The sequence below is a fragment of the Hyaena hyaena genome, unplaced genomic scaffold (genome assembly GCF_003009895.1).
Source record: "Hyaena hyaena isolate Hyena2069 unplaced genomic scaffold, ASM300989v1 scaffold_326, whole genome shotgun sequence".
Classification (NCBI taxonomy): Eukaryota; Metazoa; Chordata; class Mammalia; order Carnivora; family Hyaenidae; genus Hyaena; species Hyaena hyaena.
In genome coordinates, this window is record NW_024080959.1 from 280,484 (window position 1) to 301,101 (window position 20,618).

General features: G+C 34.1%; 1 protein-coding gene across 2 annotated transcripts in view; it reads right to left on the reverse strand.

Moving 5' to 3' along the window:
* Window positions 1–20,618, reverse strand: part of PDE3A (phosphodiesterase 3A) — a 307,235-nt gene that overhangs the window by 124,541 nt on the left and 162,076 nt on the right. The window lies entirely within an intron of this gene.

Sequence of the window (20,618 nt, forward strand, 5' to 3'; positions counted from 1 at the left end):
TAACCATAAACAGAAAATGGTAACACTTTTCTAACGGTAATACAGTGTTCCTGATTAAGAAGACTGGATTCTATAAAATTATCAAGTGTTCAATTCTACCCGCACAAATTGACAAGTTTAACCTAATTTCAGTCAAAAGTGACTTATATTTGTTCAGGATACTAAAAAAAAAAAAACAACTAGGTAAATTTTATCTGAGAGAATAAACCTACTTATAAGAATGATAAAATAGTAGAAGAGATAGTAATACCCTAGGGGGTATTAAAATATATCCTAAATTTAACCCTAGTTATGAGCTGGTAATTTATGACTCAAAATATAAACAAACGATATGTAGTAAACAGTTGTGAAATAAACTCAAATACATAAAGCAAAAAATATGAAAAAGAAAATATAAAAATGAATGAGTATTTGATGTTTAGTCAACAAATGGAAAAAAAGAGTAAGATTCTTTGGAAAAAAATTAGAGCTGAACCTTCTAATAACACAAATTCTAGGTAGATAAAAAGACATTTAAAAAGATGAAACAGTAAGTATAAAATAAAATAAAATCCAAGCAAATATTTAAACTACCTTGAAATGTGAAAAGATTTTCCAAACTAAACACACACATACACAGAGAATCAAAACACACACACACACACAAACACAAACACACACACGTGCATACAAACACACACACATACACATACAGGATTATGATCCAGCTACATAAAATCTTCAAATATCTGGGTACAAATGTCACACTGGCAAAATATTTGCTTTAATGGCAGATAAAGATATAATATCTTCAGTACACTAAAATTCTACAAATTTTAAAGTAATGTGACTTAACAAAATAGAGGAAAAGATAGTACACAAAATAAATATCAATAATCAATACTAGTAAACAATTTTATTTGAAGTGAAAAATATTAATATAAACAATAGCAAGAATGACCCCTGCCTATTAAATTAGCAAACTGATAATATTCTGGTAGAATTGAGGGAGCTGAGTATGCCTATATATTGCTAGTAGGTAATGCATAGGTACATACACAGGTATATATTTACACACTTGTAAATACACAGATTTATATACACTATATATATCAATGCAATATATCACATATTGCATATTCTTAAAACTTCATATCCTTTGAATTAGAAAATAAAAACCTAAACATCCAGTAATTACAATGTTTCAATCACTGTGTTATCCAACAAAAGAGGAACTCTCCACTAAATTAGGGTATACAAAAGAACATAATGTAGCATTTTAAAATGTGGTCTTCACAGCTTTTTAAAAAATTATATGCAAAATTCTCAAGTTTTGGTAAGTGAAAAACAGAATAAAGTAACTTTTAATTACCTATTTAAGTATGATTTACTCATTTTTACTCCTTTTTAATTTATTGCATTCCTTTGAATTAGTGAAATAGTTTAATTATAATTTGGCTAGCACACAATTTGGGGTAAATTAGTCCAGGTAATCATCACAGAAATTGAATGCTTACATAGTTGACAGTTCTTTAATTGTTTAATTTTTTAAAAAATTTTAACATTTATATATTTTGGAGAGAGAAAGAGAGTGAAAGCAGGAGAGGGTCAGAGAGAGAGGGAGATGTAGAATCCAAAGCAGGTTGCAGGCTCTGAACTGTCAGCACAGAGCCCCACATGGGGCTTAAATTCACAGACTGTGAGATAATGACCTGAGCCCAAGTCGAACACTTAACCAACTAGGCCATTCCAGGAGCCCCAATGGTTTCATTATTTTTAATTTCTGGATTTAATGGCATTATATCTGCTAGTAAATATTAATACTTATAGAACACTGATTATTAAAAAGCTTAAACAGCAATCAACTAATGAAATAGTCTGATTTAGAAACATATAAACTAAGAACATTTAATTAGTTGTTCACTTCAAAACTCATTCCTGACACATTTCAATCACCTGCCTTATTGACCTATTTATTATTATTGACTTTTTTTGAATAATAGGAAGAAAAAAATAGGAAGATGAGATGCTTGCTTTGACAACTTTAAAGACATGATAAACTTGAATATTATGTAAATTTTCTGAAAATAATATTTTATAAAAGTCTGTTATGCCTATGTTTTCTTGCTAATGACATTAACGGGATAATTTAGTAAATTCTACTATCATGAGTGTCACAATAAAAAGAGGCACATAAACCATAAACACAAATTATAACCCATAATACATTGACTTAGAATATTTGATAATGACGGGTAGTAAAGTCAAGAAGGTAACATTTCTCCAGGATCAGAACTGAAATAAGAAAAGCACAGATTTCACTGCCTTTTAACATTAACTACCTTAAAAATAATGATTTTTAGTCAGAGAACAAAAACTTTCAAAATATAGACTAATTTGGGTCATCACTTAGTATAGAACAAGAAGTTAAACTTGATAATAATAAGCCAGAGCTTATAAACCTCCTAAGTTCACTCTGTAAATCCGCCCTTTAATTTTGAAAGATACAGTAAAATTTGCAAATGTGTTTTATCAGAGAGAGTTCTTTCCTAGCATTATACAATAGAATAATGAGAGGGAGACTTAGGGTAAAGGCATTCTATTTTATTCTATTATTATATATTTATTATAATATAGTTAAAATTCTGAGTTGACTAGCCATGTGGTAGGATTTCAAAATGTATTTTAAATGATACTATTACCCTTTTATCAAAATAATGAAGTTATAGAAATCTACATGTCATAAAATAAAATCTAGAGAGCAATAAACTCTGAAATGATGAACAAGATACTATAATAGTCTCTATTTGATGGAAAGAGTCAAAGAAAATTCAACAAGATGTTTTTCCCCTTTGGACTTGAAGAAATCATACAAAGGCTTTGTTTTTAATTAAAATAATCTGAGCCAAAATGTAACATTAATCATTTCAGTGTTGAATATATGGGTTTTGTTATAATACTCTCTGTAATTTGTTTCTTAAATGCAGAGAAAGAAGTGGTGGGGGTGCTGTACAGGGTGTCAGAGCTCTACTCTCTCAGTGATTACAGTGTACCTGGCACAGGTGGGGGTGAGAGAGGCCGTGAGGATGACTACATGACAGCACATGAACTTTTATCTTATTTGCACATAGAATTTATTTTACTATCATAACAGCACTGTCCTTAGATCAGAGACCAAAGATTAAAGTAACCACAATGTCTTTTACTATCCTTTTTATAAAACCATCTCTGGTGTGATAAACAACCTGAATTATTTATTATTACAGATTATTTAAATTAAAATGAAGCATTTACCCACAGGTAAGTATTCCTGTTAATGTTGTATCATTGGGCTAACTGCTTTAGGAAGTATATACACATCTCAGTAGCCTCCCTCTTGTGACTAATTAGGACAAACCAAAAAACTTGGTTATAATAAATAGTGAAAAGGAGATCTTGAACACTGAAGTCAGTGAATTTCAGAATTAAGTGCAAATTGATATTGATGAGAAAGTCAAAACATCCTTTAAATCAAACAGGTAGGATTAGTATTAAGTTGCAGAAGACAAGAGTAGTCCTTTGACATTTTCATGGGCTTAGAAAAGACAGAAATGGGTTATGGACCATGAGGAGCAGAAGAGAAGTAGAAACTGGGGAATTAATTTTTCTTTTTGCACTTGAATTCATCTGGACTAAACTTGCAAGAAAAACGAATAGCAGCATGATAACTAGATAACTCTGGGAAAAGAGACAGTTCATCAACATGGTATGATACTCTTTCTGGAGAAAGAATGCTTCGGATTTTATGATTGGTTACATATAGTTTCTAGAAATGCAAGAAAGAATGAGAGACAGATACTGAGACTAAGATTAGAAAAATGAAAACACAAGTAGGGGTTCAAATGTATTCTAGTTGGTCAAGAATACATGGCTGCTTAATTCAGGAAGAATGTTTGTCTCTCACCTTTAAAAAAATACCTTCTTAACTACTGAAATAGATTACCCCTCTAGGTAAAGGCATTTTAATAAGAAGATTTAGGGATATATAGGTCACCAAAGTTATGTCCACAAATGATAAACAAAAATCTTTCCATCTGATGAAGGGATTCTCTTATTTAAAAAAAAAAAAAAAAAAAGAGTATCTTTCTTCTTTTCCAGGTCCCATTAATCAAAATAGGCAAAATGGAGGCCCTTACATTTATTTCTAGGAGACAAAGTATACTTCCTTTAAAAGAAACACAATTTGTTATTTAAAGCATCATGAAAATCCTAACTTCCTTGACATGGAGTCATTTTCAACCTTATGGAATAAATTCTTTTCTCTTTTATTTTTAATAATGCATTTCTACATCACAGTCTTCAGCTAACAGTATGTTACACAGTACTTAGTTCCAAGGAAAACAAAACTGCTGCCAAACACCAAATTTAAAAAGTTCATAGGAGAAAGCAAAGGAGAAGTCAGCATGGAAACAAAATGGTTCTATCCAAGCAGAGGTATTTTTAATAATAGCGAGAGAAATGCAGACAGTTGAAAGTATGCTTCTGTAGGTAAAATATTTTTCTTTCTTGTTTCTAGATTTTTCCCTGAGCTATATTCCATTATTTTTTGTTTGTTAATATAAAAAAGAATACCTTTTAAGGGACTTCACGGGAGGAAAAACTTCAACATTGCTATTACTGCAGAGAGATGAAAGCTGCGTGAGACCCACTAGGTTGGAAAAAAATAATTCATTGCACATACTTGAAGAGGTATGAGGCTTTAGATAAGAAAAAATGGTAACAACAGAGAGTGACAATCACATTGTTATCCTGGCCTTCCTCTCCAGAAACCATTCTTCTACTTCACTTGTCAAAAATTAACTAAAGCATATTTTAAAAAATATATAAAAATAACATATATACACTGTTATCATACACTATATTATACATAATTATATGTAATACATAATATAGTGTATATACACTACATATACTTATATATACTATAGATGGTGCATAGAAGGATGTCAAAGCTGCTATATAAACCTCCTTTTCATTGCATCATTTATTCATTAAATCTTTAACACATATTTATTGTAAGCCTACTGTGTTCAAGGAACTGTCCTAGGCACAATCTAGATGTGAGCAAACCAAGATGCACATCTATTCACCCGGCTCTTACAATCCTACTGAAAGGAGACAGAACACAAACGAATAGACAGAATATAGCAGGTGATGATAAAGTTACACAAGCTTAGAATAAAGGATGGAGGATAAAAGTGGCTCAAGGCAGGGATGGCCTGGGAACATAGCTAATTTCATAGAAGTAGATCAGGGAAAACCTTTATGAAAAAGCGGCTTTTTAGATGAGAACTGCATCAAGTGAGAGCCATGCACAAATATCTGGGGGAAGATGTGCCAGACCGAGGGAGTAGAAGATGCAACAATCTCAAGATGGGAGAAGGGTTCCTTTTGGATGGGATTTGGGAAGCAGCAGTGTCCTTAAGCTAACATTTTAAAAAGGGTTGATCTTTTTAACCATAGGTATATATTTGGTATTTACTCCCTTCCTCTGGTATGAAATTGCCCAAAAGTTAATCTTTCAATCCACTAAATAAAAATTGCAAAGTCCATTCTCTAGACCAATAACAGACCAGGGATCAGCCCTTCCCCAAACTCTTCCTCAAATTTATGGAACAGATCCCACATTCCACAAAGGCATCCTTAGATTAGCCATAGCACATAGCACAAATCTGTTGTCTCTTTACCCATTTTTTTCACGAGTCATGAAATACACAAGAGCAGGCTGCCTTTTAACTCCATTTATTAGGAGAGGCATGAAACCTTCCATTTGATAAGCAAATTAAAGCTTATCTTAACCCTTAGCATGTTCCCTTTGGATTCTTCCCCTCCGCATACTCTTTTCAAAATCTCTTTACTCCTTATGTTTTCTCTCTCCAGGATTCCATGTGGGAAGATGGACTAGAGGCAGTGTGTTAGCCTGGGAAGTTTGCGATAGACAGTCCAGCCAAGCTCAGTTCCTATCTAGCCCTTTGAGAGGAACTGCTCTTCATCCTTTATTTCTTTCTTTCACTTCTTGTTATCAGTGTAGTAAGAAGTTCAAGAGGACACTGTGCTCTGCAGAAAAGGGACACTGAAATCTTTATTTAATTTGGGCCTTAGGCCAAAGGTGTTAACAGAATCCCTGAGGCTCCCACACACTGTCACCCAGCCCTGCAGGGTTCTTCCCTGGGGTTTAGGGCATAGAAAGGCCTAATGCAGGTGATAGTGACAAGATTTACCCTCCTTTATAATTAAATTTACAAACTGGGAGACTCCATACAGCCTCCATCTGTAAACCGGATAGGTTTGATCAGTAGCCTCGGTTCTTACCCCATAGCTTTCCTTCATCACCGCCACTTTATCACATCACACATACCCCAAGTCCATGCCATTCTACAAGGCATTAGCAAGTGATGGAGATACTACCAAAGATTTTAGGGGGAGACAGGACTATTACACTGAATGCTGCAGAAAGCCACAAAAATATTCATCAGATACTCCAAAGGCATCATAAAGCATTTGGGGGAAGGGATGGGGGAGGGCAGCTGTCACACCCCTCGCTCTTTACTCTTGAGGAAGGTCAAGGGAAGTGAGTCTTTTCAGCTTACTGGTCCCAGCCTTTCATGCCTCAAGGATCTTTCTCAGGCTCTAAATGTTTTTTTGTTTTTTTGTTTTTTTTTTTCCCAGAATAATATAGCTTTCTCCTATACTCCTCATCTTAAATATTTAGACAAATTATCAGGGAGAAATAAGATTCTTTAGAACTAACTTTCCTTAGCATTTAGACCCTGAAAATATTAAAGCACTGAATAACTGAAATTAAGGGATATCTTTGTTTGTTTTCACAGTTAGTGATAACTACCTAAGTTCCATCCACTCTGCACAGAATAAATCTCTGATCCTGACTCCTAGCATGCCAACCTAGTATAAATTTCATAAACATGAGGAATGAAAAGACTTCAAATAGAAAGAAATTCAAATATTCTGAATTTTGAAATCCCAGCCTTTCTACTGTAAATCCTCTATTTCTGACAATTATGATGATATTCACACACTCTGATTTAGAAGTGTTTCCATAATTCTATTTCTGTCTCTTTTAGCACAATGACAATCATTACTCTAAACCTATATGTGACCAGTGATCAAATTGAAGCTTCTATTGTTCTTACATATTTACATATGACATCTTGACTATCTTGATTACATAAATTGTGACACTTCTACTGCTAATATGCATTTTTGGTACTACTATTAGTGATGCCATCACATCAGTCTTGTGCTTAAACAGTCTAACATTTCACAAAGAAATAGCAGTAAAGTTAAACAAGCTTGGGAAACTCTGCAAAATATAATTCTACTTAGTCCCAATATATATTAGCATTGTTAAAGGTTGAAGAAGTCTTAAACAAAGGAACATAATTCAACTAAACATTTCCAGTAATATTTGATCACAGAATACTGTTTCAAAAGGGATTAATAATTTTATTTGGAGCACATTCTGAGAAACTATTTTTTTACAGTTTTCTAAATGCTTTTCATATACATTATTTTCATACAATTTATATAATCATGTATGATCACATAATTCTCTACTACTGTATTACTCTTCACAATAAGGAATTCCTGAGCCAAACCAAATAACCCGTCCTGGGCAATGAAGTATATTGGTAAGAAAAAAGAAAAAGGCATGGGAGTTGATATGTCTTCATGGAATTAATAATGATGATAGTTAATGTGACAGATTTATTTCTTTAAAATCCATTTTCCTCTCTCTAGTCTCCACCTCCTTCAAAAACTGTGGAACAAGATAAAAATTTAATTTCTCAGAAAATCCTATGTAAATCTTACAAGTTAATTATATTTTTAAATGTGGGCTCTAGAATTACCTCAAAATGTATACAGTAAGTATGTCAGAAAGTTAGGCAAAATTCTACTAATATGTCTTTTTAGTACATATTTTTCATTGCTACATTCACATATTTATTCATAAAAGTATTTACTGGGTACCCACAATATATCTGGTCCCATGCTCTTCATAAACATAACAAATACTGATATTGCCAACCCAGAGGCACCACAGAATCTTGAAGTGCTTTCTCAATTATTAATAAAGTACAGCATAGTGGTTAAGCACATGGGTTCTAGAAGGTTGATTAGTTTAAATCACACATCTGACATAATACTTACTAGATACATGATCTTGGAAAATATAATGAATATTTCTCTGTTTCACTTTCTGTATCATTAGAATTCAGATAATAATAGCATTTAATTCATGTGGGTTTGGGGAGTGTTAAATGAATGATTACATAAAGAAGGCTTAGTACAGTACCTGGTGTGTAATAAGTACCACTCATTAAATCTTAGCTGTTATTTTTATCACCATTAGTAATTATATAATATTATTTAGGTGTTACTGTATTCTGATTATTTTTAAAATAGAAATCAGACAATATATACAGTTACTTTCTATTAAACTAGAATTGGAGAAACCCATTCCTTGACCCATGCCACCACACAATTTATAAAATTTGATCAAATTCATAATTAAAATAAAACTTCAAGCATCATTACTCACAGTAACATAAGAGAGGTACATGACCATGCAGTCTACGGAGTCTACTGCATCAGGTCAGATTTACTTTCTGTGTACCAATTGGAAAATCCAAACTGTAACATTAGTAGGCCCCTTTAGTGAAGCATGCAGTAATGACAACTAGGATGGCTTATTCTTCCTAACACATAAAGAGTAGCAAAAAACTGAGCATCACAAAGAGACAACACTTGAAAAGATCAGTCAGGTAAAAGCTATGCTATGTTTCTTCAATATGGAAAAGACTTGCACCTTCAGGTGTATCATCTACTAGTTGGAAATGCAACCAAATTTCCTATGCAAGTAGTTAATTAGCCCTGAAAAAAATAGCAAAAAAAAACGAAACAAATCCATGTAAAACAATCACAGGAAAAAACCTTTTAAATTCTGAGCAAAACAAATACTTTTTTTCTTGTGAAGTATTAAAGAGGCATTACGGCTTAAAGTGATTAACTCTATCACCTTTACTTCACGTGGAACCCAAATCTACGAGTAATCTTGAATGTGATTATAAATCTGTATTTTATAGTTTGTTAAACTACCTCTTATAGGATTTCTGCCAATTTCTGTAACTGAGTAGATATCTTTAAAAACGGGGATCTCATTTATTATTTCCAGCTTTTTGCCTGTTATTTTTAGACTGTATCATGCCAATATTTCTCAGTTTCCCTATATTCATTCAGATTGCATTTATACAATGCCTCCTGAAAGGAGTCATTCAAAAATTTTTCCTCAGAAAAACTAAAACTCAGTCAAACGTAGGAGGGCAAATTCATGAAACTAATATATAAAACTGATCTTTACATAGAAGAAAAATTTGGAAATTCCAGGGAAGTAATAACATCAGAAATAGCCTCAGTTGTGGCAAAGCTTTAACTCAATATTTAAGAGGTCTTAATTTTAAGGATTTTTTTTTCCTTTTTCTTAATCAAACATTCTTACGCATTGTCTGTGGTGTGAACAAGAAGTTTCTCTAACGTAAAAGCATTAAAATTAACATTGTAAACTGAAAAGTGGGGAAATTACTTTGGTCCCCAAATAGTTTAACACATGTGGACCCGTAAAAAAACAGATACATAACAGCTTAAAAACAGAGCAGTAATATATCAACAAAGAGAATTTGAATTCTCTACCAAAACCTCAAACTTTGAATATTATTGATCAGGCGTGGAATGAAACTTCCCCATTTCATCTATCCATCTTTCTCAGAAATGGTCTTAAAAGTCCATAGCATGACTTTTTCAAATAAATCTCAACAATTCATGTGACTTTAAAAAACTGAACTCATTTTAAGTCTCATAAATGACATAAAATACTGAATTATTTTTTTTACAATTTCCTCTTAACATGAAAGTTACATTTGCCCAAAAATGTTTTTTATAAATTTTTAAGTCTTATTCAATGCTAAGCCAGGTTTCTCATTAGTGCAAAAAAACCTTCAGGAAAATGACATAATTCCCAACATTTTCCAGGCTACTTCCTCCTTGTCAAACAGCTTCACTTAGGGGTTGGTGAGAAAAGGGCAGATTCTCTTACATGGCAGAGAACAATATATGCCAACTCCATTACATGTCCCTTGGGTTTCTTCTTTTTCCTCTAAACTTGGTATTGCCAAAATTACTTTACTTCTACTTTCTATAATTAGCAAGTTTAACAAAATATGTGCATTTTGTCCTCAAATTCTTAAATGTTGATGGAAATAATTTATTATAAGGCCAGAAAATATTTTCTTAGCTCAAGTTTAAGGCAGAATATGTAACTACCAAATTTGACCTAGCCCCTCAATTCTTCTTCATAGCTCCAAGAACTATTAGATATGTTGAGAGTAATTTCATGTGTTTGTTTATATTGTAACCAATGTTCTTTTCATAAAAAAAAAAAAACAAAAAACTTTTCTTGGAAATGTATTCCCTTTGGGGATATATTATGGGGGTCACTGGGGATGAAGGGAAATAAATTAGAATATAAGATGTGGCAAAGAAAAGGGAAGGGGGAGGAAAATAGTAGGAGTATATGAAGATCTAAAGTTCTTTGTATTCTATGAACTCTCTGAATTTCAAACTTTATTAACTTTGAATTAGGAATTTAATAAATTCCTTGTATTTTATGAGGTCAGTAGAATTACAGGTGCAAAAAAGAATTATCATGCTCTTCTCTAACTCTATTCTTACTTCAAGTAGTAGAGCAGAGAGACTTCTTGCCTTTTTTCTTTCTTTCTTTTTAAGTATTACTATATGCCAGAGCCTATATTAAAGGCCAAACATAAAAAAGAGGAAAAACTAAACAGTTAATTTGGAGAGAAGAAACACAAGGAAATAGATACACAGCTATCTAATGATGGCTATTCTGGGTTGTAGAAGATGAGTCCTAATTGATATACCAATTTCTCACTGACCTGACCTTGTCAATTTGAATCATAATGTATAACGGATTCCTGCTTCTTAGATTATTTATATAAATTGAAAACTTCCTTGATATTCTTTCGGGAAGAGAAAGGGACACCTTCAATAAAGTATATAATGTTTTTTATTAAAGGCATTTTCTTTGCTTCCAACTGTAACTGGGAGTACTGAGTATTTTACCAACAATCATGTTTCAATTTAATTGTGATTTAGAAATAGGGAGAGGGATGGAATATGGCAAAATATTTGTTCTTCAATGCCACGTCACAGCCAAACCTCTTTAACGAAACTGCCACAGAAAATTTTTTAGTTTCTCAACCTTTGTTGAGAAATTTAAGAATTAGAGCTGTGGGATTCCAAATGATCAGAAAATCACATCTGAAAATGGAAAATTATGGTCATTTATGGGAATATTAGGGCGATTTTCCTGTTAGCCCACATTTCTTCTTTTCTGGAAGTGGTATTGAGGGAATGACTCTTTTCATGCTGTTTGTGGCTTCAGGTTATGTGTGATGTCCCCAAGACAGTATCCTTGGAAAGGTAGATACCCAAGTCAAATTTCCTGAAATCAACTCCCTATTTCACTCTTCCTCGTCTCATCAATCTGGGTAACTTATTTTTATCAATGCTAGGTTTAGTTTCCTTGTTTCTAAAATAGAGATAATAATATTATCAACTTCACATAATTTTTATGAAGATGAGATAACCTGTATAAAACCATACAATTGGTTTCTCACTTATTTTAGAATTAAATTTGAATTCTCTACCAAAACCTCAAACTGTGAATATTATTGATCAGGCGTGGAATGAAACTTCCCCATTTCATCTATCCATCCCTTGCTCCAGCCATCCATCCATCCATCCATCCATCCATCCATCCATCCATCCACCCATCCATCCATCCAGCATCAACCAATACAGACTGAACACCTACTCTCAGCCATGCTTGATACGAGACACTGGGGTTAGGGAGTAAAGAAAAGAGGCCAGCTTTGTCGTCATCTTCCACCATTACTCTTCAACATCACCATTTGTTCCCTATACTTATTGCAATATGAAATTACCTTGTCTGTTTATTTCATTACTTGTATATTATTGGTCTCCCATTCTAGAAAGTGAGTTTGAAGTTAGCACAAACTTTCGGTCTTATTTTCTAAGTGCACTGTGCCTGGTACCACTTACGGTACTCAAGAAACATTGTTTAAAGAATGACTGCTTTGCCCCAAAGAAAATTTAATAAGGGAAGTTAGCCAGATAGAAATTTAAATAATGAGGAGTTGAATAAAAAATTCTGTAGTTGTGAATCCTTTGTCTTCAATTTCATTCTCCCTAGAGTTCTCTTGCTATGAAAACACATCTTGTGAAATACATAAGTTTTCAAATTATAAAGAATAAAATGCCTACTATTTTAGCTTTACAATTCTGTGGCACATCTTGATGGAAATGTTGCTTACCAACATTGCTTGGTATACCAAGCTGCTTTAAGCTCAGAGGTACAGACAGAAGTATGTTAGTACCCCTGAAACTAATGTAACTTTGTGTGTCAACTATACTCAAATAAAAATAGAATAAAAAATAAAAACAATCAAACCAAGAGGAGAAAAAGAACACATAAGTAGTAAAGACACTTTGTCTCTTCATTCCAGCTTAGAATCTTCTCTTTTGTTGTTTGCCTTATGTGACCAAAGACCTTTTTTCCCTTCATCACAGAACCCCAATTTTCAGAGAGATGGCAATGCGCCCAGCTTAAAAATTACATTTCCCTACCTTCCCACGCTTACAAATCAGGCAGCCATGGGACAATCTTGGCCAGTAAGATATAAGCAGAAGTCACTGTGTAAAGCTTCCAGGAAAATTCTTTAAAAGAAGAAACTTGGCTAGCATGTCTCCTTTGCCCTTCTGCCTTCCCATTCTTCCTGCCTGGAAGGGGTATAGCATTCTGGAAATGAAACAATCATCACCGGAAACAAATGACCATAAGAGAAAGACAATTGCTTGTGCCCCAACATCCTGAAGCCATGCAAATGTCATTATTGAGTTCTATTTGAGCAAACGTACAAATACAAACTCTTTCCCTCTCTCTCATGGAAGAGTGGCAATAATGAAAATCAATCAATACATACCAGGAAAGGCCTTGGAAATGGAAGAGAAGCAGATCCACACATATTAACTGACTTTGGATTTACTCCAACAAAATTATAACATGCTAACTGTAAGAGTGGTACACAAAGGAATAATTTATATCATTAGTTTGATTATGTATCTGACACATGTATCAAACAATGACACATGTATCAAACGCAACCTCATGAATTAAACACAGAAGTAACCCGTGGATGTCCCAGTTCTCTGTGTTGCCAGACACTTGGATCTTGAATAAAAAATGACTATTACTGCTTTAAAAAAAAGACAAATGCTCACATGCTGAGAGCCATGTAAAACCAGTTTGTAGAACAGATTAAAAAAATGTTTCTGGAGCGTGTTAATAGCTGACTCATTTTTTTTTTTTTTAATTTTTATTTATTTCTAGGAAAGAGAGAGAGAGACAGAGTGAGCAGGGGAGGGTCAGAGAGATAGGGAGACACAGACTCTGAAACAGGCTCCAGGCTCTGAGCTGGCAGTCAGCACAGAGCCCGACGCGGGGCTCAAACCCACGAACCTTGAGATCATGACCTAAGCGAAAGTCGGACGCTTAACCGACTAAGCCACCCAGGCGCCCCAATAGCTGACTCATTTTTAAAAAATCATTAAAACAGATTTTAGAAAGAATGGGCTAGACACATGTTATTTTTAATACAGAACTTTGTGTGTCCTTTAATATCCGACCTCTGAGAAATAAAGCAAATGAATTTCTTAATATTCTCAATTTCCAAACTGTATTTTACCTCAAAAATTTAACTCATTTCTCAGGGAGCATCTTTTCTTACCATGAAAGCACAGTTTGGGAAACAATAAAGAATTCTGTTCTTCAAAATTCTAGTTTCAATTAAAAAACCCCCAAGAATTTCAGAGAACAATATCAAAATAAGTTCTTCTACATGAGTCATGAAAATGAACATTAAATTTAAGATCTAGCTTTCAGAATAAACATGAACAAGAACTGCATAAAGAAAGTGAAAGAAAAATTCAAAGAATGGGAGAAAAATATATGTGAATCATAAATCTGATAGAGGACTCGTATCTAGAATATTTGTACACAAAATACAGAAACCGTAAACAACAAAAAGAAATTAACCCAACTAAAAAATGGGCAAAGAGTAAATACATGTTGCCCCAAAGAAGATCCACAAGTGTCCAGCGAGCACATTAAGATGCTCAACATCGTTAGCCATTAAGGAAATACAAATCAAAACAACGATGAGATATCACATCACACCCATTGGGACGGCTACAATATTTAATACACACAACACACACACACACACACACACACACACACACACACACACACACACATACCAGTATTGGTGAGGATGTCAATGTGAAGAAATGGGAAACCTTAGACTTTGCTAGTGGAAACGGAAAATGATACAGTCACTTTGTGAGGTGCCTGGGTGGCTGAGTTGGTTAAACATCTGACTCCTGATTTTGGCTCAGGTCATGATTTCACAGTTCATGGAATCGAGCCCCACTTTGGGCTCTGAGCTGGCAGCATGGAGCCTGCTTAGGATTCTCTCTCTCTGCCCCTTCCCTTTTCATGCTCTAAATAAACATACAAATTATAAATAAATAAGCAAGCTTTTAAAAATATAAATAAAAATAAAAATTAAATAATGGTGCAGCCACTTTGAAAAACTATTTAGCAGTTTCTCAAAATATTAAATGTGGAGTTACCATATCATCCAGCAATTTCACTCCTAAATATATACCCAAGAGAAATGAAAACCTACATCCACACAAAAATTTGAACATGAATGTCCATAGAAACATTGTTCATAATAGCTGAAAAGTGGGTACAATTTAACTGGCCGTTAACCAATGAATACATTGTGGGATATTCATACAATGCAATTTTATTTAGCAATAAAAAGGAATGAAGTTCTGATACACACTCTAACACAGATGAACCTTCAAAACATTATGCTAAAGAGAAAATACAGTTGATTCCTTTTATAAGAAAAATCTAGAAGCAAACCAAATCTATAGAGACAAAATAAATTAGTGCCTGACTGGGGCTGGAGGTGGTAGGGAGAGAAGCAGAAATGGGGAGTGACTACTGATGGATATAGGATCACTTTTGGGGGAATGATAAAAATGTTCTAAATTAGACAGTGGTGATGGTTGCACAGTTCCATGAATATATAAAAACCAATAAATTATATACTTCAAGTAGGTAAATTTTATGGTATGTGAATTATATCTCAATTAAAACTTTCTTTTAATAAGCATGCACATTCTGCACTAAAGAACTGCTTAAGGAAAAATTATAAGCATTAATCACCCCTATTTAAATTTGATGTATGCTGCTAAAATATTGTGGAAAAGAGTAGAAAATTATAATTAACTTCCTTATGTGTAAGATACTTTAGCTGTATTTAGAAGTTATTTAAGCCTGCTTTATTCCTAATAGAAAATGATAAGTATGTGCATGGTGATCGTTATTCATATTACTAGGTACTCTGAAAATATTTAGGAAACTTTCCACCTATACTAGCTCTATCTGCAGAGCTTGAACCAAAGGGAGATTTTGTAAGCACTTACACTGTTGTGTTTTTTTTCCCCGAAATTGGCTCCAGGAGTAATTCTCCACTGGAGATACAATATCTAACATTTTTGGATTTGTTATTTTAAACTGTGATTCACACAGTAGCTTTCATTTTCCTTTTCTCTGTAAGCAAAACCCCTCTCAAAATATTTGAGTGTCGATTCCAACATTAATATAGATATTTAAAAGACTGTAATAATCTTATGATTCTTCTCCAAGTAATTAATGTTTTGGCCACTATGTGACCTCCCACATATATTAATATCAATAACCATATAAACTAATATTCCATGCCAAGGGCTGTTGGATATTTTGTGTACAGTGAAGACCAATGTAATTCTGGTCATCTCATTTTAATAAAGGAGAAAGAAACATAAGCAATTAAAATAAAATGTAAGCACACATTTGTTTTTCCCACTTGTGGCTGAGTCCTTATTGTGTGCCAGGCATGCATTAAATATTTCCTATGTATTATTTCAGAAATCCTCCAAGTAATCTCTCTAGAGTAGTATCATTTCTGCTCTCTTAAAAATGATATAACTGGGACGGACATACAGAGAGCTCTTTATTACGTGGAATCTGCTAAAGTTCTCAGAGCCAGAATGCACACACAGCAAGGTCTGCCTTTGAAACACCAGCTCTCATCCTCAACATTGTACTCCCCACATATTATGAATTAGTCACAGATATGGAAGCAACAAATTCTTCCCTGAGACGTAGGGGGCGACAATGAAGGCTGAGCTACAGACAGGATATGGTGTTTGAATTGGTTTTTAAGGTATGCATAGGAGATTGCCAGAGAGGAGGGAAAATTCTAGGTAAGTTGGGGTCAAGATATAGAGATCCTTGTACATAAAGTTAAAGGGTTCATAATACATTTTAAAAGCAAAAGGAAACATTAGACACTTTCAAGTAAGAAACATGTGACCATATCTGTGCTTTAGAAAGACAAGTCTAGGGGCGCCTGGGTGGCTTAGTCGGTTAAGCATCCGACTTTCGCTTAGGTCATGATCTTGCGGTTCGTGGGTTCGAGCCTCGCATCGGGCTCTGTGCTGACTGCCAGCTCAGAGCCTGGAGCCTGTTTTGGAGTCTGTGACTCCCTCTCTCTCTGACCCTCCCCTGCTCGCGCTGTCTCTCTCTCTCTCTCCTAGAAATAAATAAAACATTAAAAAAAAATAAAAAAAAAAGAAAGAAAGACAAGTCTATAAACATAGTTGTGGATTGTTTGAGCGCTGGAGCAACTTTTGGGAAAGGAGAATAATGGCAAGATCCCTTAGAATAAGACCCCTGCTAAACATGGAATGGATATAACATTTTGAAACTAAAGTTCAACTCATTCCTCCTTATTCCCATAAGGAAATGACTAATCAATTCAAGATATCTTTGAATTGAAATACGAGCATCTCATCCTCTCACATTCCAAGTTTAAGGCCATAAAATATTTATGCTCTCCTCAATGTTTTCATCTGAGGTTGTTAACTGTATCAACAGGTATAATTAACCAAAGAAAATCAAAAGCTAATAAATTAGAAATCCAACAAAAGGAGATAGAGAATTGACAACTCAGAAGAAAGGTGGGGGAGAATCTTACACTTTTCTTCCTTTAAATCGGTAATTTAAATCAATTGCAGCTTGAGCACTTTTAAAGGATCCATGAGCCACAAAATGTATCTAAAGGTCTAGAGTGGTTAACAAGCACTCGGATTTCCATTTTTTTTAATTACACAGATCAGTATAAGGGCTGGTCCCACTCAGGACACAGCACTTAAAGTATCAATGTAAATATGGATAAGAAAATTCTAAAAAATTAATCTAATGACATGTATTACCCATTAGAGGTAGACTATACCTCATCATTGGAGAGACCAAAAGGGTAACCTGGCAAGAGCAAAGGATAAAGGCCTTCAGAAAGCCAAGGACACACATGCTTTGATGAAGAGACCTATAATACATACTTACTATTCACAAATTGAACTTATTGAGCACTTACTAACTGCTGGAGGCGGAGTTATAGAAGAGAAATAAAAAGATAAGAGTCTGCCTAGAAGGAACTCTCATTTTCTAGAGGAAAAGAAAACATGTAACTGAAGAATTACAATAAAATCTTATAACCCTTAAAATATCTGTTTCCCAAAGACAAGGAGGGCTGCAGAAACCATTTATTACGTGTTGTGAAGGTTGAAGATGGTTTTGATGATAAAAAAAAAAAAAAAAAAGAAAGAGAGGGAGGTCAAGTGGTTTGGAGGATCATCCCAGGAGGATGGGCCACTGGCAAATGCTCAGAATTTGAAAGCACATGGATTGTTTGTTCAGGAAAAGAAGGCTAATTCACTGATGGACTGTGCTTAATACGCACTAAAAAAAAAAAAAAAAAAAAAAAAGTAGCACATTTTGGAAAGCCTGATATGGCAGGCTAAGAACTTGGAATACTTACATCATGGTTTAAGACAGTCACTGCTTTGTTCAGATTTAGTAAGTTATCAGCTACAACAATGTTTAATAGACTGGGGTCAAGTGAAGATGGGAGACTGCATGAAGACCAGTTAGGAAACAATTCTATAATCTGGGTAAGAGATAAGGAGGATCTGGGGCAAGGCAGAGACAAAAGGAATGGAGGAGATGAGGGAGAGGGAGAGAGATTTCTGAGGTGGAGTTTTATTTACTCAAGGACAAATAAAGGCAACATCCAAAAAAGGCAAATATGATATGTACACCTCTCTTACTGTACCATAGACTTCTAGCTTAAAAAATGCAAATTTCTTAATGGTAGGCACATTTGCCAACTGCTTAGCCTAACACTGTGTCTTCACTAGAAGATGCTCCAGAACTAACAATTACTTAAGTGCTGAAATATTAACATAATAGAACATGGACAAAGGGCAATTACCAAAAGAAAATAATAGCATAGCTTGAATTCTAATATCTAGTTAACACTTCAATTGTGTTATGTTTGGAAGCTCCCTCAATCTAGCATGAGATCCTTAATGCATTGTTACAGATTGATTTGAATAAGCTTTCATAAAGAGGAAACTATCACATAGGAACCTGATACCAATGTGCCTTCTCAACCTAAATGTTTCTCTGATGTCAGCATTGCTAACGTTCACATTAAATGCTGGCCATCTGCCTGTTACATCTAACTATATCAATGTTGTCAATCTTAATTTGTAAACTCAACATTAGAGACTCTGGCTTAATTCATTTTATACCCAAACAGCATAGTTAGTTCTTAATAAATGCTGCTGATTATGGCTATTGAAAATAATTTCCAAAAGTTTTTTTCAAATATTCACATTTTCAAATATCTATACAGTGTACCAACTAACTGCTCTGTATTAAATAAATGTGTAACAAATGCCAAGCATCCATATCTTCAAATGCCTTATTACAGATTTTACCAAAGTTCACCCTTTTTGTCCAATGCATCTATCATGATTTTTATTTATAGCTTTTAGTATTACTTTTATACAGCTTTGTTCAAGATGACTCCAGATGTAGAAGTACGTTGTGTTTAGAGCATATGCTAGTAAATAAACATAAACTAATTAAGAACAAATTCCTTGAAGATCCCAATGTATTTGTTTCTTAACTTGCTGTTTGTTACTTGTACTCTGAAGCAAGAGGCTGAAACTTTAAAGGAGTAATGGTCCATTTAGCAAGCAGAGGACACAGATCTATCAGACTTAAGCACCAGACACAAGACATTAAAAAAAAAATCTCTTATTTCACAGATGCTAAAACTGAATAAAAATAGAAGCCTAAGACACAGAGGGGCGTCTGAGTGGCTCAGACGGTTAAGCAGCAGACTTCGGCTCAGGTCATGATGTTGCAGTTTGTGCGCTGGAGCCCCGTGTCAGAGTCTGTGCTGACAGCTGAGCCTAGAGCCTGCTTCAGATTCTGTGCCTCCCTCCCTCTCTCACACTCTGCCTCTCAAAAATAAATCAATTTTAAAAAGTTTATTAAAAGAAAACCTAAGACGTAGAAGAAACAATTTAAAGATCACTCAGAATTTTCCACGTAAAACAAGTCTTAAAATAGTCTGAGTATTCACTTAACTTCTTCGGTATTTTAGAAAGTACTAGTCTTATCAAAAACAGTGGTATCATTTATTCAATAATGGCCCAATATCTTAACTGAAAAAATTCCCTTATAAGGCTACACCAATGACTGTTCATATACATTGTTACAGGGTCGTTTTTTTCCACAACAATGCAAATGTCACATTAAGGTTTAAGCTTTACTACATAAGTGACCTTCAGAAATGTGTTTGATGTCTCCAAGCTTCAGTTTGTAAGTCAATGGAGACACTACTTGTCTTAACCATCTCACAGGGATTTTATGAGGGAGCAAATGAGAGAAAAGACACAAAAGTGCTTTCTTATTTGATGTAATGATTGTGAGTAGGACAAATCTATTTAAACTTGTGAAGCTATTCCTAAAACTATTGACTATGCATTTTATAAATGTAACATGTGGCCAAGCATCAGAAATACAGAATTATCTTAAAGATTACTCCTCTTCATATCAAATGAACATTATTTTGCCCTGAAATGATAGAATAAAAAAGATAATTGTTTATAATGTGCTGTAAAGTATCCTGCAAGAATATGGGAAATGTGTTCATAGAGATAAAGGTTTTTTGTTTTTGTTTTTGTTTTTTAACACAAGGAGTACTACTTCTGTGGAGGTTAGCAGAATAATGGAACAATTTTGTTTTGGAATGTCAAAATAAATAGAAACTGGTCTAATAGGATAAAGCGAAGAGGAGAGTTGTGTGGGGATCAGAAATATGTCCTGATAAGGAAAACCCCATTAGCTTCTGGGAACTTCAGTCTGGGGTGACATTTCGAAGGATTAGACCTCTAGATTATCATGAGAGTGCTTTTCTTGGCTGAACTCTGAACCAGACAACAATAAA